This window comes from Peromyscus maniculatus, chromosome 5 (assembly GCF_049852395.1).
Source record: "Peromyscus maniculatus bairdii isolate BWxNUB_F1_BW_parent chromosome 5, HU_Pman_BW_mat_3.1, whole genome shotgun sequence".
Lineage (NCBI taxonomy): Eukaryota > Metazoa > Chordata > Mammalia > Rodentia > Cricetidae > Peromyscus > Peromyscus maniculatus.
The window spans coordinates 94761074-94776742 of record NC_134856.1 but is presented as its reverse complement, the minus strand read 5'-3'; the positions used below and the strand labels follow the sequence as shown (position 1 = coordinate 94776742).

Sequence of the window (15669 nt, the reverse complement as noted above, 5' to 3'; positions counted from 1 at the left end):
CACACCTGATTTCGGTGCTTCCAACTCTGAGTTAGAGGGAGGAAGTGGTTACTATCCCTGCAGGTAACTAACAGGTAGAAGTGGGGAGTTCTGTAAACCTTGAGTGAGGAGAGGTGGGGTGGGGGACATCATTTTTTTTTATGGCTTTATTGTCTGCTTTATTTTTTCTTATGTGATTATATATTCTTCATATATGATCATGTGTCTTTGATGAAAATAAATGAAATGAAACACAGAGAAGAGTGAGAGGGTGCTATTTCTCTCCTTAGACAATTCCTTGGAGAGTTAAGGAGGGAGAAAGAAAAATGTTAGAAAATAAATAGAAGAGAAAGGGAGGATTTTTCTCTTCTAGGGTTTTATAATTGGTCATAGATATGACTTTGCTCTAGGGTGTCCCTCTCTCTGCTCCTGGGAGGCAGACTTCTGCATACTTGTGGCCTGTTATTTACACTTTAACCTAATTGCTGAAAATGCTGAAGAATGTCTGGTGTCACAGAAACATAGGTGCTTTTCAGAACCACAAGTTACTAGCTGATTCATAAGTCATGGTGGGTGGACTGAAAAAAGGCTAATCACTTATCTGTGAGCTTGAAGGGCACTGGGAATGGATCTGCCCCTCAGAATTGGCAGCTCATAAAAATAGGGACTGAGCCTGAAGGACTGGGTGTTTAAATGAATGGAATATGAGTTGTACTTTAGCTCTGGCTAGAGAGATGATATTAAGATTCTAGCCAATCAGAGACTTTCAGATAAACAACAAAACAAAACAAAAAACAAAACAAGAAACCAAGGCATCCCAGACCATTGTTCCACCCTGTGAGTAGCAGCAAGGTGCTGGTGAGTTGGCTCAGCTGGTAAAGGCACTTGCTGTCAAGCCTGTCAACCTGAGTTCAACCCCTGGAACCCACATGCTGGAAGGAGACTCCCATGGGTTTTCCTCTGACCTTCGTACACGAATTATGACATGCATGTGTCCTCTGTCCCCATACACACAAATAAATAAATATATCAATGTAATAAAAATTAAAATTAATCTAAATGGGCCTATCAATCATGTGGGCAGAAAAACAGAGCTCTGAAAAGCAGCCTGTTACAGAAATGTCAGAAACAGTATGAAACATTCCTAAAATGTGAATCAACACATTGTCCACTCTCACCTCTCTAGAGTACTAATGTCAGTCTTGATACACTCTAGTTCTCTTCTTATCAGAATTATTTTGATGAAGACTGCATGGGCCCTTGAACTAAGGAGAGGCTAGAATGAGAGCCAAGTGAGAGATGTCCGGAAAAACCCAAAGAAGCTGAAGCTACACAATGAATCAATGAGAGACTGTCTGCTACCAGAACTTCAAAAAAATTTCCCCATCAATATTGTTGCTGATCAGCATTTGTGAGACTGGACCATCTACTGAAACATCCTGGCAGGAAGTGACTCTGCCTTTTCCTGAGGATCTAGGCACTCCAATTAGCTTAACTGCAGGATAATGATAGGAAAACTTAATGCTATTCACCAATTTTAACATTGGGGAGATATTCTGAAAACTGACTAGATAACCTAATGTCACTATTAATACTGTGGTATTGTGAAATTAAGTGTGATTAGGCAACAGGAAATGAAATGTAAATGCTAAATTGAGAACATATTCATTAAGATATCCATATACTGCTCCATACATTGTGGCTTTAGAGTGATTTTAAAGCATGTCTTTGTATTAAGTGATTCTAATTCTCTGGGTTTCAGTTGTTACAACAGTTTATCATTGGGTTGATATTTTTTGTTCATTTGTTTGTCTGTATTCAGTTGTAGAGACAGAATCTCAACCCAGGCTGGCCTCAAACTCATTAGGTAGCCAAGGCTGGCCTTGAATTCCTGACCCTCCTACCTCCACCTCCCAAGGGCTGGAACTACAGGCAAGTAGCTCCTCTTCCCAGAGTCTACATTAAGATTTTGAAAAGTTTTCTTTCTTTCTTTTTCCTTCCTTTTCTATCTTGATTGTACTGGACCCTTATCAAAACTTTCAGGCATCAATCCACATAGAGGGAGAAGTTGGTGGGTGGGCAGTTACAAAAGTAAGACTGCCTGGTATTGTAAGTAGCATTTGCAGGAAGAAGGGAAGATAAACTAAGCCTTCCAGAGAGAAAGACAGATTGAAACAAAATTCTGCTGGGTGTGGTGGTGAAGGGCTTTAATCCCAGTACTCTTGAGGCAGAGGCAAGCACAAGCAGATCTCCATGAATTCAAGGCCAACCTGGTCTTCATAGGGAGTTTAAGACCAGCCACGGCTACACAGTGAGACTTTGTCTAAAACAAACAAACAGAAAATTAAAATTGCTGCATTAGTAAATTGTTGCCCTAGTCTAGAAGAGACTGTACTTGGTTCTTTTATTCCAAGAGTTGTGTTGCAAGGTTAAATGAAAAAAAAATAGTATATTTTATAACACACAAAAATGGAGGCAATTGGTTCTGGAGATATGGTCCAGCAATTAAGAGCATGTATTGCTCTTGAATAGGACCAGAGTTTGTTTCCCAGAACCTGTGTTAGATAGTCATGATTATCTGTAACCCCAGCTCTGAGAGGTCTCAAACCCTTTTCTGGACTGTGGGTGCAAATGTGTTCGCACGAGAGAGAGAGAGAGAGAGAGAGAGAGAGAGAGAGAGAGAGAGAGAGAGAGAGAGAGAGAGAGAGAGAGAGAGAATTTAAAGTAAAATCTTTCTAAAACATGGAGGTAATTTATTCTGGCTAAGTCCTGAGTGCAGTCACAGTTCAGTGCAGCTGCTGCCAATTCCTTAAAGGGTTTGTTACAAATGAGTAGCTGTAAACATCAACTTCTGTTGTCTTAAAAAAAATTACAGGGCTTTTCTACCATTTCCCTGAACTGAGTTTCTAGCAATTATCAAAGCAAAGCAGATTAAAGACAAAGTTATACTTTCAGGCTTCCATTGGGAAAAGCATAAATCATGTCTCCCAAAGAAGTTCATATAGGAGAAGTTATCTTTGGATTCTAATCACTGATGAGAATTTTGTGTTGATTTATTTGAGAAATTCTGAACTAATTATAAAGATCTAAGTACCCTTGATAAAGCTGCAGATTCTCATTTCGGTCTCCATTAGTGGACTTGTCTTTCCTGGCTTATCATTAAGGTTAACGGTCCAAGTCAATACTGACTTCATTCATGTCCTCTGCTCACCTTTTTCTTCTTCCCCTCCTCTTAGAATCCAGCTTTGTGTCTGTTCCCCATCACACAGTCAGTGGGTGCTGTTATCATCACTCTTGCCTTCACCAATAATTCCATGAGAAGTTCAGGAAATGGTATCATTTCTCACACATTTATTGACAGGTTCCTGCCAATAGGAGCATTTGGCTCTCTTGCAATAAAGTGCTTACTGGATACTTGTTTTTTGTTTGTTTGGTTTTTTATTTTTTGCTTTAAGTACCTGTGTTCAGATTGCAGACTGCATATAATGGCCTCTTAATTAGTGAAAAAGTAGGATCACCCCAACTCCTGTGAATGTCATTATAGATTTATGAATTTTCCAAACTCTGAGTTTTAGACCCCTGTCACTCTCTCCTTCAAACTGTTATTTTGTCATGGAGAGCCTTGCAGAGGGACTCTCTGTCCTCTGGCTATAGTGTGGAAGGCCCCTTGGCTTCTGAAGCTGTTATCTGTGATCAGAGTCTGGCTCAGCTGTTTCCAGGTTCTTGGCCCCTTATCCAAAGAGTTGAAATAAAGGCTTACACAGATTGTGAAGGAGAGAAAATTTTATTCAAAAGCAAAGCAATAGTGTGGACCAGAAAGAGACACAAGAGATACATTGCTGCATAGCAGTGGGTCATAGCAGTGATCAAGAGCCTGATTATTGGGGGGAGGGGTCCTTTTCTGGAGTTCAAGAGGAGGAGTTTGGTTGCTAGGGGCATACTTGGTTGACTTCTAATTTACAAATTTGAGTACTGAAGTCCTTGTTCACTGTTCATGTTCCTTCCCAGAGTGCATCTAAATTTAGTTAGATGCACCCCTATTATGCATATGTATAATATAGTCAACAGGAAATTCTCCTGAAGTGAGATTGGGGAATATGATTTTGCCCTATTGTGCATGTGCCCAGAACTATTCTAGGCCCCATAGACATGTCTGTTCCTTATATCCAGGCACAGTGGAATGTACCTAAGTAGAAACTATATATGTTTGATGGTTGTTAAGGAAGGAGAAACCTATTCCATCATCCAGAGAGCGGTGTGCAGGTAGTTTGAGGCAGGTGGGTGTCTTGCAGGGGTAGTAGGTTGTAGGTGCATTGTTTGGAGAGAGATGTCTGTGTACAGTATGGGCAGATAAGAAACTTAAGCTTTCAAATACAGTATTAGTAGAAGAGGGATGCATGTAGGCCAAGCCAAGGGAGATTCCATGATACGGATATGTCCTGTTCTTGCCTGTCTCAAAGCCTGCTTGCTTTTGCCTTCTCTTCCCTGGGTGAGACATTAGTTGTTCATCAAGAAACCTCCTCCCAGTACCATGAAGTACCCCTACCACATCTGTATGAGAAGGGTGGTTACTGCTCCTGGTGACATTGTGATATCTTTCCACAGAGAAGAGCCAAGAAGGTGATACTTCAGAATTTCATGACCTCATACTAACACTTTGTGGTTTCATTTTAGTATCATACAGTTCTTATCCAATTCTTTTGATTTTATAATTACATTTGTACATGGACTGAAAATTCTTGTTTTATCAGTGTTTACTTCTGGAGAATGGTTAGTGAAAAGGGAAACTTCTCTGTATTTCTTTTCAATCCTAGAGAACATCCCACTAAATATGGATGTACTAGAAGAAATTTTATCCAAGAATAGATATATGGATAGGTATACTATAGATCTACATGACAATATATGTATATAAACACAATTCATATATCAATAATACATATATAGTCTATTTGTTAGAGATGGTAATATAAATTTCATTTATATGCAATTGATATATATTACACACACACATACACACATATATATAGCTTAGAACTTCATATCAATGTGACATGCCAAGAAATCTTTTAAAACATTCATTAATCTGTTCCAAGAGCCCCATTTTGCAGAATGTAAATCCAAAGTGGAGACTATAGACAGAGCTGAATTTACTATCCTTCCTATTTTTATTTATTTATTTATTTATTTATTTATTTATTTATTTATTTATTTATTTATTTGTTAACTTGACACAAGTTAGAGTTATTTGGGAAGAAGTACCTCAATTGAGAAAATGCTTCCATCAGATTCCCTGTGGGCAATTCTGTGGTGCATTTTTTTGATTAATGACTCATGTTGGGGCCAAGCTCCCTGAGGGTAGTGCCACCCCTGGTCGGGTGGTCCTGGGAGGTATAAGAGAACAGGCTGAGCAAGCGCTGAAGACGAAGTCAGTAAGTAGCATTCCTCCATGGCCTCTGATTCAGTTATTACCTCCAGGTTCATGAGTTGTTCCCCAGACTTCCCTTCATTAAGGGCTGTAGAAATAAAAGGAAAACAACCCTGTGCTCCTCAAGTCACTTTTAATCATGATCTTTATTATGGTATTAGAAACCTAAGAAAGATGCCACAAAAGCCTCCAAGGAAAATGCACCAGTCTTTTATATTTCTGCACACCATTTTCCAAATAAAAATAACCCGGCTCTGCCTGCCTGTCTTAGGAACAATTGCTATGCAGTCTTCTTTTGGGACTCTTCTTGGAGCAAAGGCAATCTTCTGCCTGGACCTCTAGGATATGCTGCAGGAGGATTCTGATTTCTACTTTCTCTTCCTTCCCACTTCTTGGTTCCCAGAGTTGCCTGAGTACCCTGCGTCCCATTGCATTTGAGATGTGTGTGATGCTCAGGCTGAGTATTGGACCCAATACTCAATTTAGAATTCAAGACGGTTGAACTTTTTTTTTTTTTTTTTTTTTTTTTTGAACAGGAGAATGTTGTCTTGAGACCAGTTTTCTGATGCCTGGGGAAGTTATTATTTTTCTGTTGTATAGCCCAGATTTGATATTTGAGTAAATTTGAGGAATGTTGTGTGCCTGTAAAAAAAACAAAACAGAGATCCCTTTCTTACCATACTTGGCTCACTAAGGACACCCTGGTTGTAGAAAAGAAGGGCCTGCTTGTCCTTGAGCTTAAGGTATGCGACTTTGATGAGACATGAGATTTCATCTAATATTAATTCTTCATTCTTCAGATGTGAGAATTTGATAATTGTGCTAGTTTGAATGACAGTGGTACCCATAGGCTTGTAGATTTGAATACTTTGTCACCGGGGAGAGATATTATTTCAGTAGAAGGTGTGGCCTTGTTGCAGGGAGTTTCTTACTGAGGATGGGCTTTGAGATTTCAAAAACCCAAGCCAAACCCAGAGTCTCTCTTTGTTTTGGCTGGCAGATCAAGATGTAGTAGTGTCCAGCTACTTCTCCAGCACCATGTCTGCCTGTGTGCCACCATGTTTCCCACCATGATAATGGACTAAACCTCTGAAACTCTATACAAGTCCTCAATTAATAACTTTCTTTTTCTAATAGTTGCCTTGGTAATGGTGTCTCTTCACAGCCATAGAACACTGACTAAAACAGCAATATAAATTTCCCAATAGATGGAATATGTGAGCTGGAGCAAACCTAACTTTCTCCTTTTTTTCTAAGCACTGCATTCCACTCCCTTCCTTTGGATGAATGGATCTTTACATAGTGCACTCAAAAGTGATGAATTAAATTCAAACTTGCTGTAATGTCACTAGCCATGGTGATGTGAATCTGTGAGAGAAAAGGGGGAAACATTTCAGTTGCCAGCACCCCAGGTAGGCTCAGTGCGGAATTATAGATTGTGTGAAAATGACTTCTGTGTCACTGAACAATGCCATGCCTCTCTGTTCCCTTGAAAAAATAGCCAGGTCTACTAGTATCTGCCCTTGAAGAGATGGTAACTGGTTTAAACCCTTAGAGACCTTTCTTGAACCTTCCTGAATGAGTTCTGTCTCCAGGAAAATGAATCAGCCAATCATTTGTAACCACACTGCCAAATGCTTCTTAGCTGTTCTGTTTGCATTTCAAATGCTATTTACATTTATGGTTAAAGTGATGAATTTACATAACTGTGAGATGAGGAGGGAGTTTAACATTTAAGGATTGGATACCGGAGTCGTTACTGAAGAACCAGAACTGGGACTTGTAAAATGCCCTGACTTTAGTTAGTCTGGACACTTTCCTGTCTTAACAAGCTGTCCCTGAGGCACAAGGCCGAGTCTCCATTTACCTGGCCTCAGCACCCTGCAGCACACACAAATGCAGAATACAATCACCATGTATATCTTCAGACTTACATGCAAACATACAATTGACCTAAATCTCCCTTGGATTCATATCCTCCTTTGCTATGAAGCTCCTGCAAAACAAACAAACAAACAAACACAAAAACAATTTCTTCTTGGTTCAAGTTCTATCCCAAGTAAGATGAATTGTAGCTGTTTCTTTTCAGTCTACAACCTTATTTGCATAAAAATAAAATGTTGTTTTTAATCGTTTAATTTGATTGTACCTTCCCACAGCCTTGCCAGTGTAATAGAAACACTGACTGGAGGCTGCACTGCTGATTCTCAACTGATGTGTTGTGCAAGTGCTTCTTCAGACTCAGAACACAAAAGGTCTCTGTTGGAAGCCACCGCTCCTCTCACTGGTCTTTCCAGTCTATAACACATGGCTCTATTCTGTGAGCCTTAATCCCTGTTCCTCAGTTCATATCTTAATGATCATATCAATGTGTTGTCCCGGGAGTCTGCTCTCTTCTCTGTCACCAAGAAAGTCTTCACCCTTCATGCCCACATCGGGAGGATACCTTTAATGGACACCTTTGGCTTCTAGCTATTTCTATCCCAATCCCTCACTGGCTTGGTCTTGGATATGGCTTTTCAGTGTGGATCTGCTACACCTCTTCTTATGATTACTAAAAACCTGGAGAGGCTCCACACTACTTCACGGAACAGCTGAGCTCCATTAAATACTGGCCAGAATTGCATCTGCACCCTGCTACCACCACACAAAGGGCTGAGATAATTATACCACCATGACACAAAGCTGTTCCCCACTCCAAGAGAGGGTCAGATGCTTTCCTACCTGATGGGCTGTGGCAAGGTTTTTCTCCAGCTGTACAGTGGGTTCTACAGCTGAGTCTACAGTGCTCAGCACCAGTCCTGTTTTTGCCCTCTCTTAGCACCCAGTCAGTGATAAAGGTCTGCTACCTACATACCAATTCTTTTCTTCCTATTATTTGGACCTGATATAGCTGATCTTTCTCTTCCATATGGTGCCTTCTGGGCAAAATTTGGGTATACACATTGAAAGATACGGTTTATGATTTTTTATCTAGAACCAAGACATAGTTTTGGTGCTCCTACTGTTGAGTCCTGTTATGGTTGGGCATTGGTTTCTCTTTCTATATTTTTTTGGTGGACAGGAATTCCCTACTCATGTTGGAATTTCATATTCTGCAGAGAGGAAGCAGAAACAGAAAGAGGTGCCAGAGTGTCTGCCTTCCTAAAGGAGACAGAGTGGCAGGGAGAGGCCACAGAGGAGGGAAGTTACTGTTGATGCCTGGTTGTAGAAGGTCTGGTGACTGAAGGCACGAGCAGTGGCAGCTCTTCAGTTCAGAGCACTTACAGATCAGTGTAAAGACTGTGAAGGCCATTCTGGCTTCGGCATGGGCACAAGGGAGGAGGGCAGCAGATGGTACTTCACAAAGGATGGGGAAGCATCTGGATTTGACTTCTTTCCTTTCTTCCCTTTCAGGTGAACTGACCATTCCAAAGCAGAGGCGAGAGAAGAAATGGAAGTATGGGCATGGAAGGCAGTTAGTCTAAGACATCACAGGAAGTTTTCAGGAAGAGTTCTCACCTACATTTTGATTTCAAAGACAAGTAGGCAGTGTTGAAACAAAAATAGGAAGAGGAAGAGGAGAGGATACACTAGTCAAGTGAGACAGCATGAGGAGGCATGGTCCATGAGGAAGAAAGTGGGTTGGGACTGCTGAAGCCTTGAGAGCAGAGTAAGGAGGGAAATCAGTAAGTACCAAGGGAGCAAACATCAGTGCAGTCAGGAAGCATCCATCACACTGGCGAATCTGGACTTGTCCAGCTCAGAATCTCCAGGATCCTGATTTCTCTGCCTCAGATCTGCTCTAAAATCTCAGTAGGTTGACCAGCTTCTATATTCAGAGGACTGTGCACCTGTATACATACATATATGTGTCTTTGGATGTATGTATACACAAAGATCTACCTGTAACTAGAGGCAGAGCCTTTCTGTCTCAATTGCCCGGTCCCAAATAAACACAAAGAAGCTTATATTAATTATAAATGTTTAGCCAATGGCACAGGTTAATTACTAGCTAGCTCTTATGTTTAAATTAATGCATTTCTGTTAATCTATGTATTGCCACATGGTCCGTGGCTTATTGGTTCTTTCACATCTTGCTTCTTGGGTGGCTTGAAGTGTCTACCCCAACTCCGCCCTCCTTCATCTCCATCCTCAGTTTGACTGTACTGCCCAACCTTATCTTGCCTCACCATTAGCCCAAACTGCTTTATTTATCAACCAATGAGAGAAACACATATTCACAGCATACAGAAAGACCATCCCACAGCATCTACCACTGAAAGTTTGGAACCAGCAGGAAAGACCCCGCTACCCATTCATATTCTCTCAACTTGGATTACCTCTTCATTCTTCCTGGTTGCCCTTGTGTGGGTACCACTAATGCCCTGAAAGATCCCATGTGATGTGTAAACTGCACCTTGGGAACATCACAGTCAATGGAAGGGGCCCAATCCAGCACATGGAATGTGCTAGGTTCTCACTACAGAGAACTCTATGCACAAAACTATGAGTAGTGATGGAGGGTAGAAATGTTTCTGAAATATTTGAGAAGCAAACCATGAACACACAGCAGTGGTTTGTAACACTGAGAAGATGCTAATGTGACTGGAGTTGTTAGGGTCAAAGCCTGGTCTCTGGAAGACCTAACAAGCAAGGATTGTCACCTGTTCTAAATAGGCCAATTAAATAGACAGGTAATAGCAAACAGCAAAAATCATTAACTATGCCTACACTGGGAAGAGAACAATGAGGTACAGTGACTTGACAAGTCATGTTGGGGTCATTGCATGAAGTTTAGGTTTAAATAGAAGGCAAGGGGTATACATAGCTAAGCAGTCCTGATCAATATGTGGTCCTTCCCATCATGGACTCATCATTATTTCAGTTCTGCTGTCTTCTGCAAAGTGGTCTGACAGGCTGTCATAAGTATGTAAAATCTATTTCTAGGGGACAAGCATCCCTCTAGCTGGTATTAGTCATCAACCTTTCCTTTGCTCAGCCTGAGACTCCTCAAGGGATTTCAGTTCCTTGGGGACCATTGTTTCAATAGTCTGATGGCCAAAGGCAGGTGCACAAGTATCTGTTTAGAATCCCCCACCCCCAGAATGGTTGCACTAAGAACAGAGCAGTCAAAAGTGGGTGGGGAGCAGATGAAACACAGATCCACTGTGATGCCATGTGGAGATGGTGAGCTTCCTTCTGAGGTGGATTTGGGATCTCCTTGTTGCAACAGATGTTGATGGAGCCTCACTGTGGGCAGTGGAACCCCTTTCCCTGCTGCTGGGGCAAAGGGCCAACACACAGCCCTTGCTGCAGCCTTCTTGATTGTACCAAGCTCAGCAGTAACTAAACTAAGCTACACATTAGAAGAACTGGAAAAAATTAAAATCCTACTGATGAAAACGCATCCCGGACTCGTGAAAACAATCTCTAGTGGCAGAATTTAGGCAGCCACATATTTTTGAAGCTCCTCAAGTGATTCCTTCTGGAAAACAATTGGCTGCTGCTGCCTGAAATGCAAGGAGCTTCTGACCATGTGTGAGAGCACTGTCTCCCTCCCAGGTCTTCCCCCGTGGCTCACTAGTTGTGGGTATATGAAAGCTAGCTTCCTTGATGCAGGTAGGACAAGTTTCAAGTTTTCAAAGTGCCCTAATAACTAATTCCATGCCAAGATTTATGTACTTGAAATTAGATTTCATTTTTTAAAGTTTTTATTTTTATTTATGTGCACATGTGTGTGTAACTCTCTGTGTGTATGTGTACCTGTGTGCCCTCAGAGGCCAGAAAATGGTGTCGGTCCCCTGGATTTGGAGTTATAAGCATCTGTGCACTGCCAGATATGGGTAGTGTAGTTGTCAAAAGGAGCAACAAATGCTACTAACCACTGAACCACCTCCCAAGCCCAGCGGTTAGATTCATGGTGGCATGTCTTTGCTCAGTGTTTCCCCTGATCATCCTTTGTTATTGTCCCTTTTCTAGGTTCTTTTCAAAACACCTCCTCTAAATCTGCTATACACAAGTTTTCATCTTAAGTTCATAGTTTAGATATTGTTGTGTGTTGGTGGAAGTTTCTCTCCCACCTGCCTATTCCCAAATACTTGACAGCCACTTCTTAAATAATTGACTCCAAGGCTTAATATTACTTAAAAATGCTCAGCTGGTAGCTCAGGCTTATTACTAACTAGCTCTTATACTTAAATTAACCCATAATTCTGATCTGTTTAGCCACGAGACTTAGTACCTTTTCTCAGTGTGGCATTCTCATCTTGCTTCCTCTGTGTCTGGCTGGTGACTCCTGATGCCGCTCTTCCTCTTCCCAGAATTCTCCTAGTCTTGCCCTGCCTATGCTTTCTGCCTGGCTATTGATCAACGTTTTATTTAAACCAATTCAAGTGACAAATCTCATAGCATTTCTCCACCCCTGTTTTTGCCCAGTTAAAAAGAAAGGTTTTAACTTTAATATGGAAAACAAAGGGGCTGGAGAGATGCCTCAGAGGTTAAGAGCACTGACTGTTCTTCCAGAGGTTCTGAGTTCAATTCCCAGCAACCACATAGTAGCTCACAACTATCTGTAATGAGATCTGTGCCCTCTTCTAGCATGCAGGAATACATGCAAACAGAACACTGTAAACATAATAAATAAATAAATCTTTTTTAAAAAGAAAACAAAAATAGTTATTAAGTAAGAATTGCAATAACAATAGCCAATCCATTTGCATTTGACAAAATTAGAGAAAATGCCTAATTATCTATCTTATCTTGGTGAATCTAAAGTGTTATATCTAATTTACTTTCCATTATAACTAAGGAAAACTATAATTATAACTATTTAGTTTTCAACTCCATCAAAGACCCCAGAAGGATGTAATGTTACCTAATGACAGGGACATTAGGCTGCCTGGACAGTCACCCAAAGTTCCTCTGCAATGTTAGGTCACCCATCTTCAGCCTACAGGCCTACCAAATCTGACAGACTTATCTTTGAAGCAGGATTTTTGAAGGACTGTCCCACCTTCTCTTGGCAAAATTCTGCAGTCACTTTCTTTTGTGTCCTGCTTGTCCAATTTGTACAGCATACTGTCAGTAGTCGAGGCATGGGCATTTTCTTTGACCACATGGCTAGCTTTTGCCATAAAGAAAACAAACTCGCTGGGCGGTGGTGGTGCACGCCTTTAATCACAGCACTTGGGAGGCAGAGGCAGGCAGATCTCTGTGAGTTCAAGGCCAGCCTGGTCTACAAAGCGAGTTCCAGGAAAGGCGCAAAGCTACACAGAGACACCCTGTCTTGAAAAAAAAAAAAAGAAAGAAAGAAAGAAAGAAAGAAAGAAAGAAAGAAAGAAAGAAAGAAAACAAACTCTATATGGAATGTCTTTGATGCCCATCATCCTCTTTAAAGTAATTGGTGCTGCCAGAGCAAACATGTCTCACCGTTGAGAGAAGTCTAAGTTCTTAAAACATTAAAATGCCATATTCTGTAGGTCTTTGAAGTGTTTGAAGATTGCCTATCTATCTGAAATATACCTCTGTGTGATCTTGAAAACAGACCTAACATGACTGTAAGTTTGCTATTATAGATGACTACTAACCTGTATTTCTTAATTATATATTACATTTTTAAATGAGCTGCATAAACATAATATCCTAAACAAAAGTAGAAATATACATACAGTATAACAAAATTAACTTTAAATTTGTATTAATAAACTAAAATCCATACCAATGTAAAATATGTAAGATTAATAGCTGTTTTTTGGATTAAAATAGATTCAATTATCTTCCCTTTTATCCTATCAGTTCTATATTCCTCCTCTTCTTTTCAGAACAAGATCCCTGAATCTAATCTCCTTTGCTTAGTTTTTTCCTAACCATTATCCATAACAGCTTGTAACTAACGCCCCTAAACAGTGACAAACATCCATAATTTTCTCTGAATTTGTCAAATGATAGTGAACTAGACATTGTTATTATATTTATGGCCTGAATACATTTGGATATAGTTATTGTACTTATTGTATATAGTTTCTCTTATAATAGTTATAACCTTTTTTTATTTTAAACAAAAAAGGGGGAAATGTGGTGATATTTTTGTTTGTCCTTTAACAAATAAATCTCGCCTGAAGATCAGAGTACTGAGCTCACCACTAGAGGCCAGGCAGTAGTGGCATGTACACAAATTTCTAAATGGTCTTATTAAATAAATAAAAAAAAAAAACATGGAGCCAAATATAGGGGTGAAAGCCTTAGAGAGATCAGGGAAATAGGGAAAGCTACCAGCCAACCTTACCTCACCAATTCTGCAGCACCCAAATGTGAGTTACGTCCTGTCTACCCACATCTATATGCCTTGCTGTTCTGCCATCTGATTTGCTCTCTCTGTTTAGCTACATCAGTTCCTCTTTCTACACAGCTCTGTCTGTCACTTTCTGTCTGTACAGACCTCTAGACCTCCATGGTTAACTGGTGTTGGAATTAAGGCATGTGCTCTGTTTCCAGTGTAGCCTTGAACACACAAAGATCCTGCCTGCTAAGTGATAGGATTAAGGGCGTGTGCTACTGTTTGCCCGACTTCTTTGTTTACTGAAAATGACTTGCTTTTCCTCTGATCTCAAGGCAAGCTTTATTTATTAAAGCACAAATAAAGTATCACCATATTTCAACACAAATAAAATATCACCAAGTCGCACACTCCTTCAATCCCAGCCAATACTTGGGAGGAAGAAACAGGAAGTGCTATGGCTGGGTGGAAAAAGGAAGTGATAAAGCAGGGTAGAGACAGGAGCTAGGCCGCTTTAGGTGGGTTTGAGGATTTGTAGAGGTAAGAAGTCTCTCTAGCAGCTGGCTGCTTGTTTCTCTAATTTTTCAGCATTTACCCCAACATCTGACTTTGGGTTTTTATTATTAAAACCAATTAGAATTCATGATACAATCATGGAACACAGTCCTCCAAACAAAACAGTCCCCATCTTTAACAGCTTTTCCTGGTTGACAGACTTGTTGATATTCTCTCATAGAAGAAAGTGGGTAGGGAGGTTTATTGAGCTTTCACCTTAGATTCCAGCCATTCCTCTCAGGTGTTTGTGTGCAGTTCTGCCCTAATTGTGTTGTACCAGTTTCTCAAAACCCCCAGAGACCACCTAGGAGCTGGTTTCCCATGCAAACACATAAGGGTCCTTTTATTCAGGTTCAACCTGGGCCACCGCATGGCAGATGGAAGGAAATGTGGTGACAGCCATGAGCCCAGGTGTAGAGGGTTTTTATAGGGAAAAATCACAAGCCAGGAATTGGCAACTTGGGATTGGGTAGAAGGGGCAAGGTGATGTTTTGAAACTATTTGTCTAGACTTCGGGCTCGAAACCACAGCCCAACCTGCTGAACAGGATTATCTGGACTGCTCAGCAGGATTATCTAGATATTTCCAAGGGCCATAAACCACTGACAGGATCTTGTTAAGTTTTCCTTTCCTGTCTGCAGGAGTATCTGAGTCCTGTTAGGCTCTCCTATATAAACAGCAGACAGGATGTCTGCAGGAGGATACTGCTTTGTATCTGTTTGAGTTATCATGGCATATTCCTGAGCCTATAAAGTTAAGTCTAGGCCTTCACAATTGCACATGGCCTTGGGGTCTTGGGAGGTGCTGGAGTTTACAGGCTGGCAAAGGTTAATCTAGAGAGGCTTTATGTGGCAATGGAGACACTATAATCTTTGCTGGGGAAAGACTTTCCAGTGTGGTTGCTTTAGGGTCTCACATGGTCTGTTCAGGAACCCCTCAGTCATGCTCTGTAAGTAATCCCAATAAACTCATTGGTTCCCAAGGGGGAAGAGGGTAGGGTGTTAGTGGAATTGTCCATTGGTTTGTCATTGGGGACTTCTGAAGAGGAAGTAAACATTGTTTATGTCTCCCTTGGAAAGAGGGTCTTAAAACAGTCATTGGGCTTCATTGGGAAAACAGGCACAGAACTTAGCACAGTGCAGTACAGGATTCTTTTGGGTGTGTGTTGGGGGGGGGCGGGGGGAGTGCTGTGGAAGTACAAGGGTGAGGCTGCTGGTTCTGACCTGGGACAAAGTTTCCTGCAAAGTTGATGAAGTCTGAGCTCGGCTGGCCTTCGAGGAGGAATGTGAATGTGCTTGGGCTTGAAGATAGTGGAAGCCAAAGCCTTATGATTAATTCATTCGTTTCGTTTGCAAGTCAGCATTCTGTGTTAGGCAGGGGCTCAACTCTCCCCAGCATCTCACTGCAAAAGTTCTGTAGATGTTTCTGTCTCAAAATTCCTTTTCAGTTC

The 15669-nt window shown here is 41.0% G+C and overlaps 1 long non-coding RNA gene across 1 annotated transcript in view; it reads left to right on the top strand.

Moving 5' to 3' along the window:
• The window catches only part of LOC143273170 (uncharacterized), a 31564-nt gene extending 22194 nt beyond the window's left edge, over nucleotides 1-9370 (top strand). The window contains exon 2 of the long non-coding RNA XR_013051079.1: nucleotides 8804-9370. This is a non-coding gene — a long non-coding RNA (uncharacterized LOC143273170). The remainder of the gene's footprint in view (nucleotides 1-8803) is intronic.
• The last annotated feature ends 6299 nt before the right edge of the window (nucleotides 9371-15669 follow it).